The sequence below is a fragment of the Galleria mellonella genome, unplaced genomic scaffold (genome assembly GCF_026898425.1).
Source record: "Galleria mellonella isolate WM207_F2 unplaced genomic scaffold, CSIRO_AGI_GalMel_v1 utg173, whole genome shotgun sequence".
Lineage (NCBI taxonomy): Eukaryota > Metazoa > Arthropoda > Insecta > Lepidoptera > Pyralidae > Galleria > Galleria mellonella.
In genome coordinates this window covers 91748-116642 of record NW_026442016.1, presented here as the reverse complement: position 1 = coordinate 116642, position 24895 = coordinate 91748, and the positions used below count along the sequence as shown (strand labels likewise).

General features: G+C 32.8%; 1 protein-coding gene across 1 annotated transcript in view; it reads left to right on the top strand.

Annotated features, from left to right (window-relative positions):
- Positions 1–6621: 6621 nt before the first annotated feature.
- LOC113515652 (tolloid-like protein 1) overlaps positions 6622–24895 on the top strand; it is a gene marked incomplete at its 3' end in the record, with an annotated part of 106644 nt that continues 88370 nt past the window's right edge. The window contains 1 exon segment of the mRNA XM_052893334.1: positions 6622–6754.

Below are 24895 nucleotides of genomic sequence, written 5' to 3'. Positions count from 1 at the left end.
GAGTGACGTAACGTCTCTACGCAATGCCAGGGGATCGAGTTTATGGTACGGGAATAAGAATGGCCTATTATAATAGGTGTGCAGAATTTATTTCTTAGGAATTTAAATAATGGGATTATTAAATTTTTACGAGGGCCTATAGATAAATGTGCGCAATACATTGTGCTGATGATACACAGTAGGCATAAGTAATATCAGTATCGCTTCCATATCTATATATTTCTTTTGAATATTGAGGGCGAAAAAAGATCATTTAATTCTATATTGCCCATACCAGTCCGGTACTTATACTTAATTAGATAGAGCTCTTCATTTGGTTATTATATATTAAATAATAGTACATTACTACAGCGGGCAGCAACTGAGGCATTGATGGACGAACGTGCAAATGTGAGCCGAGACGTAGCCGAGGCACACATACGTGAGTCCATCAATGCCTAGTTGTGGCCAAAGCTTGTATAGTACTTTTCTCAAACAATGCGCGGAAATCAAAAACAAAATATTACTTTTTAAGTTCAATGACGAATAACGAACAATAATAATTTTTCACGCGCCATAATGTTCCTTTGTTTTTTTTTTTAATAAACAGCTTTCTATTTGCAAGGCAGTTCGAAATTTCCATAAAACCTTTTATTAGTTACCTCCTTGGTAGCCATATTTCGAACTAAAAGGTCATTCCATTTTTAAATTACAGGACAGATATAGAATTTACATAGTAATTTATCTGGCCGCAAAACATGACAAATATGGATTTTCATACAACTTTTACCGGCCGCTGCCCGCATGTATCTGGCCAGTACGGAAATTTTGATTTATCTCGAAGAAGATTGTCAAAATAGTGCTCACATTTCCAAGCATGTTTGAGAAAATGATATTTAATATATTCTTTATTTGCCCAATATATAGATGTTGTAACTAAAGTATTATATAATATATATTAATGTAAAATATAATAATAATATATTATTTAAAATACACAAATTATATTTTACAGTAAGATAAAAAACAAAGGTGTAAGGAAAATAATATTGACGGACTCCAATATTGTAAACAATCTGAGTTTTATTACAAAGGGATTAAGGCTTTATTTTGAACAATTATTATATTTTATATTTATCTGTATATCAGTTTTTATACTTACATTATAAAATTTTGTTCAGCTCAGTCATTTTCTCTGGAATCATAAAAACCTCATTTATAAAAAAATCTAATTTGGATTCTATTTATTGTTACACATCATTCTAAATTTGGTTTTCATAGCATATTTCTAATCTTAAAAAGTCAATGGTTTGACTCTAACAATTTTATTATAGTACATTACATAAATGTAATTTATCTTGGACTTAATGCAATTTACCTCGAACTGTTTGAGAAAAAACGAGAGTTTATCTTCTACGTTCGTTTACGGACTAAAAGCTTAACTCAGCTAAAATGCGACTGCGTGACAATAATTGTCTATTAAAAAGCATCTCCCAAGTCGTCCTCCCTTGAAGACGTCATAAAACTGACGAGGCCGACATAAAGCGCATGATTGCACGGGGGTACTTTTAATTAAGGTCGTTAGGGAAAGGTCTTGACGCGAAAAATAAACGACGTGGGGGGAACAATTAGATCAGTAGGCTGAATTTTAACGCAAATTCGGATTAAATCGAAATCACATTGGAATGACGTTAAATGTACGTCACTATTAGGGCCATTTGACGTCAGTTTAACATGATTTTATATCATATACGAGCCGACTAGATTGTGTTGAAAATCAGGCTGCTGAACATGTTTGTGTTGACTAGAGAATTATATTAGTATTATATTAGTTTTTATTTATATTATTATATTATTTATATTAGTAGTATATATATATATATATATATATATATATATATATATATATATATATATATATATATATATATATATATATATATTTAGAATATTTTCCATCTGTGTACCAAATCCCTGTGTTCAAATTTGTATAAGCGAAGATATAACTAAGCTTGATTAAATTATAAATATCTAAATATATTTACAAACTTTTACATTTATAATATTAGTGAGTTAGAAACGATGTTTCATGATTGATGATTAATGTGAAGCAATAAACTTCTACTAAATATATAATGTGTCAGAATTCTGAAAGTTTCTGTAATAGAAACTAACGTGTTTATATATTTTAAAACTAATACTGTAATAGGGTAAGCAGAGAATTCCATATGCCCATGGTAGAGTTGCTGAACTTTGACCATAGTTATTTTATTCGATATAATGTTCTCCTACCGTTTATTATTATAGATATTAAGGATTAAATTTTAAGGTGACATTCAGAGATTGATTTGAATAATTAATGAAACATTTTATATTAATTTCTTATTATTTCACTGGCAATAAGAAAAATAAATAAATGATGCAAATTTAATCATATTAGTTATTTAAAATTCTATGAGTAAATCTCAGGTAATTGTTTTCCCTTCACGTCTCTTTACAATTCGCCAAGGAGGAGGGACAGTCCAAAATTTAAATAAGCTTTAATATTCGTTGCGCTAATTTCGTATCGCAGATAAAATCGGAGTCACTGTTAGTGCACGAATAAAATTTAAAGCCCAAATTTCCATCATTCCTCTTATTCAATTACGTTGCAGAGCAAACGTCACGAGAGTCTTAAAATCATTGGTTAACTGCGAGTCTATTTCTCAACGTGTCAGTGAGTAGATGGTTGAGCGACAACGCGATTTATTCCCTGCTTCCCCTCGCAAAGTGAATACCCTTGAGGGGTTTGACGAACACGACTTTTAAAACAACTTTCCAAACTCCGGAGACGACAATGCTGTAGAGGCTTTTTTGTGTTGAAACTGGCAAGACACTTCGAGTGGCTACTAACTGCGAAGTGGCTAAGAACATTAAAGGATTTTTATTGGAAAATAGTTGTTATCCGGGAATTCATCTTTATTGAATTTGTGATGATGTCACTTATCCTATATGCTATATCCTATATCCTATATAGCTAGGATAAGTGACGTCATCATTAATTCTACATACATTACGTGCCCACGTAACTGTACAGCTGTGTGTACTACATGGTCGCGTACAGCGCGGTTTCAGAGACGTTTCCTCCCACGAATACTCAGTTTACGGCATGAGTATCGAGATTTTTTTACGAGACAAAAGTTGGGGGTTCTTCAAAAAAAAAAAAAGATAAACAGGTTTCCTCATGATCAATAACGTTCGTGTAATACCTCTGTTATTGCAAGCTATTGTAAACATTTACAATTAGGTGAGTCATGCGCTTGTTTGCCACTTCAATGATATATAAAAAAAAAATACGAATGCAAAGTTAAAAATTGTCATCATACTTCAACCCCTAAGTATACTTAGAAAGGTGACAACTGAAACGGTATCTTATTTTTAAGTAATTTTAGAGTCCAAAGTAAATATTGTGTCTGTGGTTCATATCCAACAAAAGTAATATAGCACATAAATGTGAGAGAGCATCCTATTCATAGCAAAAAAAAATATCAACATCGAATTAAAAAATGTATTCTTTTCTCATAACATGAGTAATATGTAACAAACCTTTAGTCATATAAAAATATAGTAAAATTCTTGAATATAATTAACGAAAATAAAACAAAATAATGTATAACAAAATTATTATATGAACAGTCGATCATTTGGGATATTATTAGTATTATAAAATAATACAGGAGCAAACTCAAACGCCTGTATAGATAAATATAAATATACAATCATCATGACTGAATATTGTTGAGTACAAATTAATATTACTTGTTTATTTATTTACTGTATGTTTTTGTGCAATAAAGAATATATATATATCAACATTTATTTGCTCTAATAAATGTATCACGATCTACCTTGTACTAACTTTGTTTTTCCTTATTACCTATATGAAAAGTAAATATAGATGTTTTGATTTGATTCCTTGATAGTATGCATATAAATATCACCAATCCTTATTGGTTTTACCCTCAAGGCATTATCAAAGTTGTATTATAAACTCTTTACAACTATAAATTGACTAACTTGACGCGCGAGAAGGGACTGTTAGTAAAGGGGGCGGACGCCATTGCTAGCGAAAATTTTCAGGTCGATTTTCATGCGGTTCTTTTTAAAAATCATACTTTTCTACTTTTGTTTATACTTTGTTGTACACAAAAAATTACAAACGTTCAGTTATGTTAAATAAAGATGTGATAAACAGGCGAGCTTAATTCTTCTTTTTTTTGCTGGAAGAGAGAAGTTTGCTGGAAGAGTTCTCTTCCATCAAACTTCTCTCTACCCATCGTAGTTATTTGTTGATAAATTCATCGCAATGAGTCACCTGAACTGACTTCAGTCATTTACTGATGCTCTAACAGAGCATATAAAGTAGACGGGGTTAAAATTCTATTATTTTGTAACACGCCATATGCAATGGAGGTTTTAAATAAGACTTTCCTGACGCAATTTAGACTTTATTTATATGAGATCTGAAGTTTAATTCTCATTCGGGCCTTTTTTTAATTTTATTCAAAAGTTTTTCAATTGCTTCAGATCTAAGTGTATTAGGTCGTACCTCTAGATGTTTACTGCTTCGTAATTGCTACACAGAGTATCCTAGTTCTAGTACCAGACGATTAGTGTAATTATATTATTAATTATCTAATTAAATTATTATTACTCACTCACCGGGGTTGCCAGATTAGTATTATTAGTATAGTAGTATTATTAAAATAATTATATGTTTCAATTATTACTCTATATCTAGCTACCGTTATATTGCTCCACCCTTGCTCACAACATTTATAAATACATTATTTTATATGTAACTTACAAGTGCAATAAAGAATATATATATATATATATATATATATATATATATATATATATATATATATATATATATATATATATATATATATATATATATATATATATATATATATATATATATATATATATATATATATATATATATATATTATTTACAAACGTTTCCATTTTGTTAATTCATATCAATTGATCGCGAAGCAATCTACTTCAATAAAATCAAATATGTAGGTATGTATAATTTATCTGAAATATAAAATAAATAAAAAATTAATTTGTTTACGACTACAATTGTTCTCAGTACTGGTAGTTATCGTATGATGATTTTATAGTAAAAAAGAATCATTAAAATCACTTCAACTGGCATAGCGTAGATATTGCGTAAAGAACTGTCATTTCTATCTTGTTATTTATTCTATTTTAATTCTATTTTAATATTTTTAAACACATCATGCTATGGTTGCCTCTAAATGTAAGAACAGTTAGCTGTAATCCACTAGTGCAATGTATCGTAATGTTTCGCTGTATCAAATGTGTGTATTATATGTGTAATAAATAAATAAAAACACAAAAAGTATACAGTCGAATCGAATCACTACAGTAGAAAATATATATTGTGAGTTTTTAAAAACAGATATCTCTCCGGGTTCAATCATCTATTTAATATTTATAAGACGCCCTGGTGATTACTTAATATAATTAGATACGGATAGAGCTGTTCACAACGGAACGTAATTATGTCTTATGTTTACATAAATAGATAAACTTTAACACAATGATCAAAGGCATGTTGTGGCCAGTTTTAACAGAAATAAATACATAAATAGAGGCACGTCAATTGTACGGTTAGTGAATGAATGTAGCAATTAAATTAATTAATTAATAGGTCGTTCACTTATGTTGTATTTGACGAAGTTTGTTGTTTTAAAATATATTTATGAATATTATAAATGTGAAAATGGATTCATTTATTTGTTCGTGGCGTCATAATGACTCAACTGATCGTCATGAAATTTGACATGCATCTTATATTTGAGATGATTATCTTATAGTTTTTATTTATTTCTTGATTTTTAAATTTTCTTTAATCTCGATCACGTGATTGAAATAGCAGTTAAAATTACTATATATCTATTAAGAAAAGGTTCTTTTAAAGAAATTTTGGTTTTTGAGTTTGAAAAAGGAACGACGCATGCCACAATTTTTTAATTTATAAAATTATCAAAGACATTCTAATATAAAATAATAGATAAAGAATAATAAAGACATTTCTTTTTTATTACATTATTAATTATATATTTTTTTTCTTTTTTCAAAAATTAAATACAAATTATGATTTAAAATGCTGATAGCGAATTAAAACGTTGATAAAAAAATACAAATAGTATATTTAGGATAATATAGTTCTTTCTTATCTTTTATAAATAAGGTAAAGATTATTTTAAATATTATACAGATCTCATTTACTAATGAGAAATAATAATAATACTTAATGCTAATAAGCATTAAGTATCTATTAGACTTAATGAAAGTTAAATATACTTTTAATTAGATAATTATTGAAAGTAAATAAAAATAATTCAGGACTGTTAAATTTATGCCCATATTAAATGTCAATATTAGATTTCTATTCAATCGAAAAATAAATAAAAGAACAACGAGTTCATTTAAATTTTTTTTTCTGTAAAATCAAATTGAAACGTAAAAAATACCCCCGTATTCTATTGACGAAAAAGAAATAAAAAAAAATATTTACAATTCTGATTTATGCCATCAGTACCCACTGCAATGCTCCCGAGTGTGACATGCGGGTGTCAGTTGACATCGGGAGTCCGCGACGCGTGTCCGCACTGTGTCGCCTGCGAGTTGCGAGTGATATCCGAGTTATTGTTTCGAGTGAATGTGGTAGTGGATTGAATTCTATTTTTTAAATGTAAGTATTCAATTTTTAAATATCGAATGTAATTACTATTATTTTTTTATAATGAATATATAATTAGTCAAAGGTCGAAAATATCAACGGACTTTGGTCAAACAGTTTTGTTAAAACTGATAATCGATTTAATGTCAAACAAAATTTATTTAACGTATAAAAGGTTTTAGATACAAAAAAATAGAAATGGTTCTAAACTTTATATTAGTCGAACTATTATACTAACTGTCATTGACATTTAAAGATAAATACTCATTATTGTTTCCTCCAAAAGATTACAGTAGTTAACTTATTATAGATACGAACATATGTTATATTTAGAGATTTAAGATTTCTTATAATTATATGGAATAATAATTATACGGAATCCTAAATCTCCAACAATTTATTTACAACAGTTTATTGTTGAATCAACCAATGTTTATTCAACAGTAACCGTTTACCTCTTTCTCTCCTCTTGCTTTCAAGATTACGTAAAATGGCTCAAAGATCACACAGATCATCCTGGTTTTTCAGTTAGGAATTTTTATCCTAGGCAATAATTTGTATCCCTCTGCTAACTTTGTCCGCGTGGTTTATTTTGAAATCATGTTCTTAATTTTTTATGTAGAATAATTAACAGTTTGAAGACATTAATAAAAAACTATACAATTGGTGCACAAGTATATATACTCTTATTATACCAAACCACTTAGTCAACATGGTAATAGGTAGACTTCCAGTCTGTACTCACTACAATAACAATTATCAAAAAGGTTAATACTAACAATAATATATGAGTACATATGACAGTTTACATTTTTTTCTTTTATGGGTGAAAATGGTATGGTAACCCGGCCTGCGCTAACGGGATACGCTGGCGGAGCACCAGTGAAGGGTGATAGATGAGAATGAAAACAGGCCAGTTAGCCCATCATGATGAATTCATCAGAAATCAACCATGATAGTTTCCAGAGAGAACCGCGAGGATGTCGACCTGGTTGGGTATATTACTAGCAATGGGATTCTCAGTTTCCATTACTATCAATCCCTTTCTCCCCAGTTTACATTTGTTACCCAAACAGAGTTGAACGGCTGAATAAATTTGAACAAAATTTAGTATACGGATAGACCATACTCTGTACAAATACACAGAAATATAATTTAATTAAAGCGGCCAAAGCTATAAGCTGTGACTAGGTGAATATATAAACATTTGTGTCTGTCCAATCGCATAAGGAAAATCATTGAAAACAAAAGAAAATTAATGACATGCTCGTAGAGATGGGCAATCCACCTGGGTGGGTTTAAAGTCTGGTGGGTAAAAACCGGGTGTTTTGGGTTTATTGGGTTTAAACCCCATAAACACCCAAATTTTTGGGTGTTTATGATTTTGTACTTCATCATCGTCATCTCAGCCGCAAGACGTCCACTATACTGGACATAGACAATATTATTATGCAGCCTACAGAATAAAAAACTTTTAATTTGATTTTGAGTTTATTAAGAAAGAGATGAAAGTAAAATGTAAAACTACAGTCAATCACTGTCAGATTCAGAGTTATTACAAGCGATGAATTGTATAGGTTCGATAGGCTCTATTTCGTCTAAACTGTTATGTTCATTTACTTGCTCAATGAAAGCTTCTAAGGTATTTTCTTCATTAAACTGAATGTCCTCGCATTCAGCTTTATGTTTAAGATTCCAGTTATAACAAATGAATGAAATTTTTTCAGTTCTTTCAGTTGTAAGTCGATTTCTTTTGTTATTATGTATGTAGCCTTGGATACTAAAGGAACGCTCAGTGGCTGCCGAAGTACAGGGAGCTGATAGAATACGAATCGCTACTTTGCTTAACTCAGTGGAACCACAAATACCTTTCCACCATATTAGGGGCTCAATGCTATCTAATGAGCTCCATACAAATCCTCTGGCCCAAAAGTTTTCTTTAGCTTTATAACACGCCAAATCTGCCATTACATTTGACAAACTTAAGTGTTGGCTTAAATTGTAGATAAACTCCATACCCTTAAGTTCTTCCTCTTGAGTAAGTTCGACTCCTAGAGTCCTGGGGTCTAGAATATATGCTGCAAAATGTATTGGCCTCATTGCCATATTGCATCTTGAAGATACTGATGTTAGAATCTGCTGTTTGCTTTCTTCGCTCAATGTCGAAATCTCATTTAATGCAAAACGTATCTTAGCTTGTACATCTCTAAATGTAATGTATGTGCGATGCAAACGATTCTGGTCGCTCTCTAAGTAAAATATGCTTTCAGTGACTGGTTCCAAAATACATTCCCCTGTCTTCGTCCAGAAATCATCACTTAGAATTAAATCTTTAATATCTCTTGAAATTACCACATCTTCTCTAACTGTTAATATTTGCAAAGCTATCTTATTTGCTTTCAAACTTTTTAACGAAGTAACATGACTTCCCCATCTTGTAGCACAAGGCAATTTTAGTGTTTGTGTAGAATCTTCACCCTGCCTTGATTTTATCAACAAGGAACTTAATCGTTGACTCCTTTTAACAGTTTTTATTATATTTATGGCTTGCATAATAAACACAGTTACTTCTTGTATCTTTACAATATCTTGGCACAACAAGTTAAGGATATGTGCACAGCAACCGAGAGGAACAACATGTGGATATTTGAGTTTTGTTAATTCGAATGCCTTTTGTATATTTCTAGCGTTATCGCCAATAAGTACAAGAAACTTATTTGCTCCATACACTTTCATTACTTTTTCAACTTCTTGGCTAAGGTATTCACTAGTGTGAGGATTACTTTCTGTATTCAAACTTTTAACGTATGCAGGTTGAGGTTTTGATATAAGAAAGTTTATTATTCCTTCATTTCTTAAATTAGACCAGCCATCGCACTGAAGGTGTAAGTAACTGCTGTAAGTAAATGCTTGTACATTTAGTTCCTCATTTAACTCAAAACGCATTTCTCTATATATTTTATCTAAGTATTTTGTCGCTAAAGCTTTACGTGAAGGTATTTTAAATTTTGGTTGCAATTTTTCGAAAAATTGTATCCATAAAGGATGTTGCACCATCGATAATGGCGTCCCTGTTACAAATATAGCTCTCGCTAATTCTGTTTTTATATGATCACCGGTGTCTTGAAACTCAGCATTTATTGTAGTGTTAGCAGACGACGAGGGGCTTATAAAAGAATCATTTGTCTCTATCTCTGACAGTCCAGACATTTTGGTTTTGGACGAGCTATCTTTTATAAGTTTCATAGAGTCTTTTAATGTTTCTGGAGATTTTGGACAAGTGATAAGATGTTGAAGCATTTTGGCAGCATTACTGAATTTGTATTGCAAGAAACAGACTTGTTTGGTAAAGTACGGTAGTGCTCCCATATGCGTAAATCTTTAGGTCTCCCCATTGAACCTAAAAAAATGAACGATGATTAGTTGGTCTGACGAAAATTCAACAATAGAGTGCCTATTTTTTTACAATGATTATTTCTTGTTATAGGATTAAACGCAGACGCTAGTTTATTATCGTATTGTTCTGTATTTTTCTCAGCAACTTCTTTAATTCGATTAGGTACTTACGCATATTATATTAAAAATAAATATCTAGTACACATCTTAGGCTATCCACCATTATTATCCAATGACGACTCTCAGCTAACTATGCACTATCATCCAAAATAAACGTGTATGGAAAATTTTATCCCAGTCGGTTGAGGATTGAGGATAATTGCATCAACATACGAACATACCTACATACTTTTATTTACATAACGCAAGCTAAATAAAAGCTTGTAATAATACATCTAATTTTAAGTTAAAATTGTTAAGTGATCATGATATAATTGTATCATTCAAAAATCCACTTACCTTTAATTATTTCTTGTTAAGTATAAATATTATTTCAAATCTGCTCCCTTAATATGCACTTTTTTACTGCTTTTCCTACCTAACACGTTACCAGGAAGTCACGTTACCAGAGTCAGAGTAATAGTGAACACGTTTGACAGTGATTGTCGTCGCCTCATATTCAGCGTCGACGAATAGGGGAATCCCCAGTCATAATGTATTGCTTACTTCAAATCCATAAACAAAGAGATAATTACAGAACTCGATACTAGATGGCGCTGTTTTTGTTTGAAGAAAGTTTGCGGGCTAAAATACATAGAATTTCATCAATGACTTCCACAAAGAACAACATTTCTGTTTTTTCTAAGTCCGTATCTCTTCCGTATATTTCATAAGATATAAGCTTGGGCTACATTGTTATGCAACGTGATTTTGTCGCTGTCTTGCTAGCAGGGTTGACAGATATACGATTTAAATCGTACTCATACTATTATTTGTCTATTTTTTAATGTACGATCGTAAAGATTATGATCGTAATTCGCACAAAAACATACGACTTTTTGGTTACCTGGCAACATTTTTATTATGAAACGAACATGCTCACATCATCAGTCACATGCAACAATTTATTGGGGATTTCCCCTTCACATCTGGCAGTCCTGCTTGCTAGAATATAGGTAAGTCAGCCACAGTTACTGACGATCGATATTTAAAGGGTATTGTTTTTGTGCTAAATATTTCATAAAAACGTTATTTAATACTTTGTGGATTATTAATTTAGTTGATAATCACTGGAAGTAAAATGGATGCTAATTTGAGAGATCAAGATCTTCGTATAAAACAGTTAATAAAAGAAAATCTACGTAAGTACTCTTTTTATACCTAGGTAGGTAAGGTATAATAAACACAAAAGGTACTTAGATCGCGTGTGTTCGAAGCATTTATTCTAATAAATTTAATTTAAAATTGTAGAAAGAAAAAAATGTCTGCCAAGCCGTAGCCGAAGCCGATCTCCAAATATATTTGGCGATAGTGAGACCCAGTGTCCAGATGATTTACCCAGCGTCGTCGCAACAAAGAAAAAAACGAGGATAAAGTAAAAGAAAATTTACTGAAAGAAGAAACAAACTGTTCTAAATGCTTAATTTATGGAGAAGAGGATAAAAGAAATGAGTATTTCGGACTGTTAGTGGCTCAAGAATTTAAATATATACGGCCATGTGTGCGAACGAGGTGTTATGAAGAAATTTTAAAGTATCTACGGGAAGCAAAAGGCCAACATGTTGATCAACTGCAACATGAAAACACTGAAAATTAATTACTTTCATTTTATTATATATAGATTTTTAAAATTTCCTGAAATATTATTAGTTAACGTTTTATTTAATATTGTAGAATTGATCAATACAATTTATAAAAATAATTTATTGGTATTACTTACATATTTTCAAAAAAATACGTAAAAACCTATTTTTTTGGGTGATTATGGGAGTTTATGGGTGTTTATTGGGTTTTTACCAAAGCACCGGGTTTAAACCCGGTGCTTTGCCCATCTGTACATGCTCGCAACTCATTTTGCATCTCGCTCAATGTTCACTTATTTTCTTTATAAATAGCTATACTATCTCGCTCACCTGTATATCTGTCATTTCACCCGCACAATGGCTGTATAGATATGGGTGTCTTTGTTGAAGGACATTAATTGCATTCACCTGACAGAACAATGCGTTTCAATGACTGGAATTTATTTAGTAAAATGGCTTCGATGAGTTTTTTTTTTTAAAGAGAAATGACATAGGGTACATATAAATAAACATAAAGGAACAAACAGTTACTTCATCAGTTCTGTGAAAAGGCACTGATAAACAACCAGATGCATGGTAGCATTTCGAATTGTCGACGATCTCATGTTATAATGGATGGTTTGGATTCCCTGAGTCATTTAAATTTTTTTTTTTTTTATTATTATTATTTGACAAAAACACAAAGTTACAAATACAAGATACAATGGGCCCCACACTAAGCGAACCTGTATCGTGGGCACCCGACAAAGATTAACAAATCACAATTTGTTATAATAAAAGGTACATAGTGGGCGGGTATTAATATGAAAAGGAATATAAATTTGAAATAGTGAGAAAAGTAATAAAATCAACAATATAAATACACAAGCAATTATAAAACACTAATAATATATGCCCTTAAGAGAAACGAAATTCAAAATTCTATTACTACATCAATAAATGATATATAAGATTTTAAATACATTTAACCTTCAAATGTATATAATACACATATCTATTTAAATACATAATTGCACATAAAATGTCCAATTTGGGCCCATGTTTGAAGTAATATCGCGTACACAAGTTGAAATGCTAATGAATCCAGTAAATAATGTCTGATATAATAAAAAAGAAACTTATCACTCCTTGGAGTTAGAATACATGTGTCACTACTCCTTTCACCTTTCATCTCCAAAATATCATAAGAAAAGGCCAGGGGAATTATACAGACGTGAAAGTAAAATACAAAATAATATAGAAGTACACTAAGCCAAATAAATACCAATGGTTTTTTTGATGAGATGTAAATGGAATGGTATGCGATAGCAGTATGCTTCCGCTGGTACCTACCAGTGAGTGATGATAGATGAGGGTAAACTCAGATAAGTTGATTTTAATGGAATGGTAACCCCACCCGCGCCATCGGTATACACCGGCGGGGCACCAGTAAAGGATGATAGGTGAGGATGAAGCAGGTCAGTTAGCCCATCGTGACGGATTCAACAAGAATTGTTCACGATGGATTCCAGGGAGAACCACGTGGAGGTCAACATAATAGAGCATATTGCTAGCAATGAAGCTGTCAAACTCCATTGCCAACAATCTCTTTCCCCCAACTCAGGTCAGTTAGCCCATAGCATCATCGTAATTCTATTATATTAGTCGTAAAGTTTCTTGTTTCACAATCTCAATTTATGGGTTGTGTATTGTGGTATTGATTTCTACTGGCGGGGTATCAAAAAAAAAATGACAGGTAAAGGAAGTACAGTTAACCTATTGTGAATGAATTTTATGACATATGTACTAAGTTACTTTAGTTTGTACTACCGTACAAAGTTTTAAAAAACATCACAAAGAATACTTATTAAAAAAACAAATTTTAGGTATTCCACAGAAATTTCTTGGCTAGCGGTTGCAAACTCATGTAATGATTTTTAATATTTTTTTTTTCCATGTTTCTCTTATTAATATTTTCTTTTTTTTTTTCGCTTTATCCTTACCACTCAGTTAAAATTATATCAAATTATACTCTGAACAATTTACATTATTTTTATTATACACACACTGCACAGACAATCACCAAAAATATTGCTCTTTTTATTTTATATTTATTTTAATTATTATTTTCACGTACCCTCAAATGGGTTAAAGCTGAAAAGCAGTGTTTTGTTCCTTGAACAATGTTACACGCTGAGCTTCGACCTTTTTGTATTGCTGCAGATCACACATAATAACACAATTTTATAAATCTTATGTTGTTTATGTATTATCTATTCTTATGTATATGCTGTGTGTGATTAGTAACAAACAAATAAACGATCTATCTATCTATCTATCTATATGACATTCTGGCCGATATGACATTTATTTTGATTTGCCTTTTTTGTTACTGTACTGATTTTAAAAATACTAATACTGTTATGTTTTGACTCTCTAAACTTTCTTTTTAATTATCTTATGCAGGAATTCAAAATTGAAATTAAATAAGAGAACATTTTGGCTCAATAGTAGAATATAACAATAGAGTAAGTATAAAATTTAAATAGAATGACAGATAATATGTGCAATATATATATATATATCTTTTTTATAATATGAGAGGCAAACGGGCATGGGGCTCATCTAATGGTAAGCGATTACTGCCGCCCATAAGCAGTCGCAACATCAGAGAAATGGCTGGGTTATACGGTGATGAAATTCTGCAGCTAGTGTTAATTCAAGTAATTCCTCTGAACAGTTGGAATTTATTTAATGAATGAATAAATGATCCTATTAAACAGCTATTAGGACATTATTAAAATAAAAAACACTATAGGAAATAAAGCATATTTTTTAATGGAAATAAAGTGGCAATCTTTCACATAAAGAAAAATAAGCAACGGTCGATATGTTACTAAGGAAAGGAAAATAAAAAGAAAAGATTTAGAGAGACAGACTTAGAATCTGTGCCATTTTTATCAAAGCGTATTGTATATATATCTCAATTAAAATATGAGAAATAATTCCGTCATTTGTTATAAAGCTGAGGCTAATTTATAAAAAAAAAAAAAGTATACTAAAGAAACATCTTTATTCATGAACATTTAACTTCGACAAAGTTAAATGAGACGAAACATTTGCGAACTAAAAGATATTGCAATAAATATCTGAAAGTATTATCTGTATTTTGTCACGGACCATAGATAAATATTTGATTTTTTTTTATACCCAAATATTTGTAGGTTGGTATTACACAATCAATAATAATACAGGCAACATTGTTTATCATTTTTATTATTATTATTTACACCAGACAATGACGACCTGGTAGAATATAATGTTGGCTGCTTTTCCGTCATACTCGCGAACGGATATTGCTTGTCGGTACTATGTTTTTTACTTACATATACCTATTACGTAATATTAGCCTATGTGTAAGTTTACTTATTATTTATATATATTTATTTGTTTATATATGTAATTTTAGTATGTATGTATATCAATAATTACTAGTACCGCATTCGAGTATTCTGACACTTCCCTATGGTTGACTGGGAGAGAATGCTTTTAGCATTAAGTTCGCCATGTACACATACATGTATTATTATTTTACCCGTTAACTGTCCACTGCTGGACATAAGCCTTCCTTATAAGGGGAGTTTTACTAGTAGTTGCCACGCTTGACAGGCGGATTGACAACCACAGTAAGGCCTTTAAGAATGTTTTAAGAGGGACGCTGCTGCCTATCCCTCGCCCTGCCTTAATCGCCTCTTACGACACCCACGGGAAAGGAAGGGGTGACCCATTCTATGCCGGGGCACACACGGCGAACACATACATGTACTAATGTATAAATAAATAAATAATTTGAATTACAATGAATAAATTCTGCGTGTAACAGTACAAACATTAAATAGATGAAGACATACAAATGTATACGATACATAAATCATGGTAAATGTGTGAATACGTGGCTAACGTCGCCCAACGATTTACGGCGTAACACGTGAAATGTTACGTGGGGCGGAACGGAACACCGCCGGTGGGATATTTGTATTAATTTTGACAAAACGTAAATTAAACTGTCAAGTTTCGCACGCCGCTTGATGGTAATAAGAGTTACTACCTGCGTCACCTGTTATATTATATGTACGTACATGTACGGTCATAAATGTGTCGGCGAAGCACGTCCGTGTGACGTCATATAGAGGTAATAGTTGTGGTTGCAATGCCGTTCGATTTACCGGAAAATATTGATTGACTATTATAATAAATGGGATAAAAGTAGCCTGTGTCGCTAACAGTTCATTACTGAACATACGCCTCCCCCTCTCCGACATGAAAATCATATTGGAATTATTCCTAAATCAGATTAATAAAAAAAAACTATTTAATTATACTGCTGAACAAAGGCCTACCACAGGCCTCTTCCAGGCTTCTTCCAGGAGAATGTTTTCAGTATTTACCACGCTTGGCAGGCGGGTTGACAACCGATATTATGATATTTTAAGAAGGACGCTGCTTCCCATCCGTCAAGTACTAAATTTCCTTAGTCGCCTCTTACGACAGCCACGGGAAAGGAAGGGATGGCCCATTCTATGCCGAGACCACACGACATAGAATGGACCACCATAATATAATACAGTATTAAAAATAATATAATATAGTAGCCAACAACCAGCGAAAATATAGTTATTGACTTGTTTATCTTTAAAGGGTTATCGCCTTATATTTAGAAAAAATAAACAATCGTTTATATTAAGAATCATTTTTGTTTATTTAATATCGTACAGATAAGAAGTATATTAAATGCAATTTATACAAAACAAACAAAATAATTAATGCAAGTCATACATATTAATATTCGTCATCATCTAATCAGCCTTTAACAGTCCACTGCTGAACATAGGCCTCCCCCATAAGGGGGGTTTTGAAACGATATATGTATAGATATCGTTTATAATAATCGTATATAATTTCATTATCAAATCCTATCTTTAGAACTTAAAAAACAACCATTCCATAGGATTGTTCATATCATGAGGTTATTGTTTATATATATATTCTGTGGTGGCATAGAATAGGCCACCCCTTCCCTTCCCGTGGGTGTTGTAAGAGCCGACTAAGGCAGGGCAAGGGATGGGCAGCAGCGTCCCTATTAAAAATCTTTAAAAAAACAGTTTGACTGCGGTTGCCAATCCACCTGCCCAGCGTGCCAACTACTAGCAAAACCCCCTAAGGGGGAGGTATATGTTCAGCAGTTAAAAGCTGAAATGATGATGATAATATCTATCTGTTCTCCTTTAACCAAAAGTTGTCTGTAATAGATTGCCCTAGCGGTAAGACCGCCTTTTGTACCTTTATGTGTATATTTCAATCTGTATTTATCTTACTGTATTTCACTTGAATTATTTACTTGTCATTGTATATTTTTATTTATGGTGCAATAAAGAGTTAAATAAATAGAATAGAATAAGAATAGAAACATTTACTGCCATACAATTACAATATAAAATACAAATAACATATACAAAAAGTGTCCCACACCCGGCAAAAGGAACGGGCTCAGCGATGCTGTGAGTGTCCCAGCGCAATGTGAACAGCTGCACAACGCTGGTTTTCAGCCAGTCCTTCTCTTAACAAAACGACCAAAGTGCAGGGTACCACTGTAAATTATTTCTTACAAGAATTATTTCTCAATACTAATTTAAAAAAAAAGAATACTAATTAAATAAATAAATAATATATTCTTTATTGCACTCAGAAATACAATAATAGTCACAAATGTCAGAAATAACGTAAACAAAGGTGAACTTACTCGTATCTGTAAGAAATCCCTTCCCTTAATATTGTGTTGATTACACAATACAGTGGTATAGGAAGTATTATGTGGGTATCAATAGTGAAAGAGATTTTTTTGAAGTGAAAGTGGTAACCGTCGCCTATAGACATGAGCAGTACCATGGACATAAAACATATTTAAATTTTACTATATATTCAAAGCATAACCATACATACTTATATAATAATATATACGTAAACAAACCTAAAAATAATACAAATATAAATATAAAATATATACAAATTCAATATATTTGAACACACTGATGACACTCTAATTCATGTTACAGAAGAGAGATAAAATGAATTTACCCTTTTTTTAAAAGATCCAACGGTAATAATAGTAGGTACGAAAGAAAAATATACACATATATAAATATTAGACTGTAACTCTATTAAAACATTAGAGGATCATAAACAGACAGATATACGTACGTTGTACCTTATCAACCCAGCGTACTAAGTGTGCCCATTTCCCGCGAAATTACGGCCATTTCAATCTATTTGCCGATGTGCGTACAAAGAAAGCTACCACATTATTATTGGAATGTATTCCCTTATCTTTGTGTGATAATGGTGACCGGAGTCCTATCGAGGTTTTCATGGAGAAACAACCTATGTGCTAAGAATTTTGTACAAAATTAAACCATATGTATTTACGAGAGGGTTCATTTTCAATTGGTCCAAAAGATGTATATACGATGTGAATCAAAACGTAAGGGTCAAAGAACACTGGCTGATTAGTTGTTGCGATTGTACTACTTAGAACATACACGGTCCAATATTATTGTTAGTACTAGGAGCCCTTATGTATACGTAATTAAATTAAAACTACCTTCAATAATATATCACACCTGTCTTCAACGATGAGATATTATTAAGATAACATAGACCTCTTGGGTCAAAATTGAATAAAATTTAACAATTTGAATGTCTATATACGTGAATAACGGGAATTTTGTGAACTTATTATGTTTCGTTAATGACTGCAAACACTCGAAGATTGACTACTATTATTATTACTTGAAATTTTAGAACCTTCCATATTAGCCATCGACCTCCGACCGTCATTTCGTTCACGCATGTTTTGCGACACGTATTTCACCTCTAAACGAGGCATCTTCGGGCAAATCAATATGTTACTACGAACGGTAGCGGAATTAAACAAAATAATTCTAATGAACTAACCAGTGATTTGATATTTAAATTATGTCATAATGTAATAAATTCTGAAGAATACTTTGGAATGAAGTTAAAATAATTGTCGGAAATAATAAACATAGTATGCTCGTTGGGTCTACATGAGCATTTCCTCTTGACAAAAAAATAAGCTCGTTAAATTTCCGTTGCGCATGTATTTAGACATCGTTAAAAAATGTACATAAGTTTTAAAAATGATATAACCATTTCTATATCTAACAACTATATTGAGGCATCACAATAGGTTAGAAATACAACTGGAGTAGTGTTACACAACACGAACCATGACTACAACAGATGAATGGATGAAATGAAGATAGCATCTTTTTCATCAACACCATTTCAGCTACTCATTGTTTACTGTAACTTTCGTTTGCTTTACAAAATACCATAAAAAATATACCTACAGATAACACCTATTGATAAAATATACTGTACGTTTAATAAAAATGTTACAATACATACATACATATCTGTCACGCCTGTCTCCCATTAGGGTAGGCAGAAACAATGGAACGCCAAATGCTTCGATTCAAACAAATTTTTTACAATGTTGTTAGTTATTTAATTCATTTGACTCATTACTTGAGCGAACATGCGTATTTTTTTTTAAATGGGTGATAATGGTATTGTAACCCCGCCTGCGCATTATATACTGGCGCGGCACCAGTGAGAGATGACAGATAAGGATGAAAGCGGGTCATTTAGCCAATCTTGAAGAATTCAACTAGAATTAAACACGACGGTTTCCAGAGGGAATAACGTGGAGGTCGTCCTAATAGGGTATATTGCTAGTAATGAAGCTATTTGATCCCATTACTAACAATCCCCTACCCCCCGAATATACGTATTTGTAGCTACAAAACGTAAGCCATGTGACTCATTTCTTAAACAGACATGCCACGTGGTAAGTAGTTACAAAACGCTTCTTTCGTTTACAGTTTTACCAACCCTACGTGTTCTTCTTTACAATATAAATAGTCTAGACAATTAATTCATAAAAAAACGTCTCGAAACGAGAAGCGTTTATCTTCCGGCCGTGACCTCGGCGCTATCGTAAAAGTTCACAAAACGAATCGTCAGTATTTCGTCCTGTTAGAGATAACTAAATGTTTTGCTGTACAAAAAAACCCTTACAAAGATAAAAGAGAACCATTTGACACTCCACCGGTTCCCTTATTTGTAACGCTTTCACATATTTTTTTCACTTATTCCAGCGTTTGAGTTGGAGGATTTGAAGAAAATCCGATATAGACATATTCGGCACGGATTGGTGCTAGTTTGTGGAATCTTGAAAAGAAATCCGGTTCAAAGGATCACAGGTGTGATTAAAGATGAAAAAAAGTATTGTGTAAAATAGTACAATCAGAACTATCTTTTATCCACGACTTCGTCCGCGTGATCGAGATAAAGTATACCATTTCATTTTTAAAATTTATGTTGTTTTTTTTTAACAATGTCTTTATATATGGACAACTGGAATTTTAAAACTTATCTTTGTTGTTTCCGACAATTATATCCTATATTTCTTCTCCAACCCATATAATACGTGTTTGCCAAATTTCATAGTAATTGCTAAAACGTTAAGGTGCAAAAAGGTAGCAAACTCACTTTTACGTTTAGAAAGACTCAGGGCAAAAACATCTATTTTGTTTGCCCTAATTCTTTAATTGTCAATTCAGAATATAGTCCGTCTATAAGTACACCAAATTTTATTCCATTCCATTCAGTTTTCTTCAAACGGTTGAAGGGATTTGAAATATATTTGTTATGTAAGTAGATCGTTATTCGATTAGACGCGGCGAATATGTAAAAATGTTTGGTGTTTGCTACTCAGTCACGTTTGGAACGGCTCAACGTATTTGAATATATTTTTTTTTATGTTGATGAACTCCATCAGATATTAACACACACTTATACAAAAATAACCCCCCAATGGGGGGCTTATGTTCAGCAGTGGGCATTAAAGGCTTTTTTTATGCAACTTAGAATGACAAACAAGCTGACGGCCCACCTGATGTAAAGTGGTAACCATCGCCTATAGACATGAACAGTATCATGGACATAACAGAGTATACTGTTTTGTCCATGTTACCCCCCATGCGTTGCCATTCCTGAGAACTAAGGTGTTATTCCTCCGTACCCTGTAAATTCACTGCCATATCCCACCTTTCAAACCGAAACACAGCCATGTAAACACATCTGCTTCACGATTAAAATACGAATGGGACAGGAGTGCCCAAGCAAACGACTTTTGCACAAAGTCTCCCTCTGGTAATATATATAATAATAATGATGATGATGATGATACAAAAAATGGATGAATCAATGTATGAGTATACTTCATTTGCATTATACAATACAGAAAATAAGCAAGACAATTAATAAATATAATGATACAATTGTATAAGTACACAACAATTATATAAGTAAAGCGGTTTTATTGCTGAGAGCGATCTTTTCAAGACAACCTTAGGTAATGGACTAATTGTTGTACACGTAGGTGTGATACTATTGTATAGTTAAGAAAGTTAACAGGGTAAAACATTAAGGAAAATAATTATTTTTATTACTTATTTTAATTATTAGCGACCCGCCCCGGCTTCGCACGGGTGCACATTATATCACATCACATTAGAAACTTCTAAAATTATCAGTGTTTCTTTACTATATTATGCATGTATTATACATATAAACCTTCCTTTTGAACCAGTCTATCTATTAAAGAAAACCGCATCAAAATCCGTTGCGTAGTTTTAAAGATATCAGCATACAAAGGACGGACAGACAGCAACAGCGACTTTGTTTTATACTATGTAGTAATTTAGCAGATATCGTGGGGATTTATGAAGTAATATTTCGAATTAATTAACAATAATTATAAAAGCCATACAAATCTTACTAATCGCCGTTGATTAGTAAGATCGAGCTAGGACCCCCTGTATTATGAGATACCAGACAACAAGAGATACAAGCCATAGGATACAACATCATTACCTTCAAGAAAAGAGCATATACCTTTTTAAATGACCAGCAGCACACCTGCAATACCGTTGGTGTTGTGGGTGTTCATGGGCGGCGGTAGTCACTTACCATCAGGTGAGCCGCATGCTCGTTTGCCCCCAGTGTTTATAAAAAATAAAATTACAAAAGTTTATTTCCTAAATTTACCTAACCGAGACTCGAACTCGAGACCTCATTTACAACTTGTCCACCAGTACCACATATAATCAAACCGAAAATCTGCTGTTAAGTTAGCCCCTCTATAGACGTATATTGATTAGAGAGTAGACGATCCATTAATTTCAACTATTTTGCTGGAAACTTGTTGCAAACTTTCCTACAACTTTGTGAATTTCCACCTCTCAGTTACGTAGAACTATCACATCAAACGCCTAATGTTGGAACACCATAAAATGCTTGTTTGCCATCGTCCGTAGAAATTTGCATAGACAAGAAACAAGTGAGGTTTGTTTGACTTTACAAACTATGCGCTATTTATAGATCTAATATAGCGACTAACTTCGCTCGGGTGTAACTACAGAACGTTAAATTTGTCTATTTATACACAAGTTTACATATATTAGTATAGATTACAATGTTACCACGAATGAATGAATAAATGAATGAATGAATATTCTTTATTATTCCCTTTGAAAAATGATACAAATTATATAGATTAAAAATCTATACTTATAATAAATCTGTAGAGAGGTCAACTCTGTACATGAAATATATTTCCAAAATAACTACCAGGGGGTGATTAGTGATCGACACTGATGCCAAAAATGCAAACAGTAAAATTTTTGTGTCTGTCTGTCTGAATGTTCGTTATAGAAACAAAAACTACTCGACGGATTTTAACGAAACTTGGTACAATTATTCTTTATACTCCTGAGCAGGTTATAGTATACTTTTCATCACGCTACGATCAATAGGAGCAGAGCAGTGAAGGGAAATGTTAAAAATGTCCACACGTGCGACGCCGGGACGGGCCGCTAGTATGTAATAATTACTTAATTACATAAACTTCGTTAATAACACAAACCAATGCAATAACAATTCTGTTTATATTTTTACAAGATCTCCCTTACTATATCTTAAAAAAAGATTCTTTTAGATTAGAAGGTTTCTAACCTTGTTATGACGAGGAGAAAAGAATCGTTAGGTGATGAGGTTAGATAGGCCCATTGCTAGCAATATAACCTATCAGGTTGACCTCTACGCGATTTTACCTAAAAACTATAGTGGTTGATTCTTGTATAATTGGTCATTATAGGCCAACTGATCCTTTATCCTCGCCTGTCATCTTTTACTGGCGCCCTGTCAGCGTATACCGATAGGGTTACCATTCCATCTTCACTTATTAAAAGTAAAACCTTGTTAAAACAACACAACAAAAAACAATGCATCCAAATAGGGTTGATTTTTATCCATATAGAATTAAAAAAAGCGTCTGTAATCGTAAACACACTGAGATAACTTTAATTATCTCATTCTTTTGGACGTCTTTTAAAAATATCTAAACGACAGTGAAGCCCGTATCAAAATTCGTTGCGTGTTTAAGTAGAATAAATGGAAAAATAGATAAATGCGTCCGTATTTTGTTTACACTATTTAGAGATAAGTAAATAAATGGATACCGCTTGATTCGTTTTATAATTCATGCCGTACTTCTTTTAATGGGTAAAGATGGAATAGTAACCTCGACTGTTCGATCGGTATACACTGGCGGGGCACCAGTGACGGATGGCAGGTGAGGACGAAGGCAGGTCAATTGGCCCATGCCGTCGGAGATGTGGTGAGTGCGAAAGCGAACCCATGTCCCCGACATATGGCACCTCGAGGGTATATCGTCTGGTTTTTGTTGGGTACACCCCCGCCTAACGGGGGGATTCCTACAGTACCCATTCACCTCCGCTCTGCATAAAACATTTTCCAGACTAAACAAAAAAATGATCAATTGGTCCATAGTGGCTAATTGAACTAGAATTAACCACAATGGTTTCCAGAGGGAACGGTGAGGTTATCGACCTGATAAGGTAGCTAGCAATGCTATTTAACTTCATTAATAACAATACCTTCCCCTTTACCCTCCCTCCATACCGTATTTTTTTTAATGGATGATAATGGAATGGTAACCTCGCCTAACGATGATAATGGAATGGAACGGTATGCTAACGGTATACGCTGGCGGGGTACCAGTGAGGGATGATAGGTGCATAATGAAAAAGCAGGTCAGTTAGCCCATCATGATGAATACACCTGGAATTCAAAACAATGGTTTCCAGGGGGAACCGCGTGGAGGTCGACCTGATAAGGTATATTGCTAAAAATGGGACTGGTAGCCCGCATTACTAACAATCCCCCCCCCCCTCCATACCGTATTAGATATTGATATGGAAAATTTACTTTAAATTAATGATAATAGAATAATAACCTCGCTACGTTATCGGTATATGCTTCCGGGTTACCAGCGCGGTATGATTGAAGAGGATAAAAGCAGGTTATTTGACTTATCATGAAGAATTTATATAGAATTACCCACAATATGTATGTATAATAAATGCAAGTCGCTCGGGACCGTTTCTTATTGTCGTGTACGACAGTATCAGTGGTCAGGTAATGGCCGAGATAATGATGATGATGAAGAACCACATTATTTTCCAGAGGAATTCCATGGCAATTGGACTATTTATTGCTAGTCCCCGCAATACCAATTCCGTCTCTTCCCGTGAGGCAGTATTAGGTACTTATTTAGCTCCATTCGCGTTTCGCTGAACAATTTTGGTCACACTTATACAGCTCTGCTTTTTTCAGCCGCATACGGCGTCGTAAGAACGTGAAAATCCGTCATAGCGTGCTATCTCCGCTGAAACGCTTGTCTACTGCGTACGATGTAGAATACGCTGCTGCATTTCATAAAAATAAAATAATTAACTATAAAATACGTCTGCACTCTTTAATGATTACGCAATAATAAATCAAATCAATGCAAAAACTTCTCGACAAG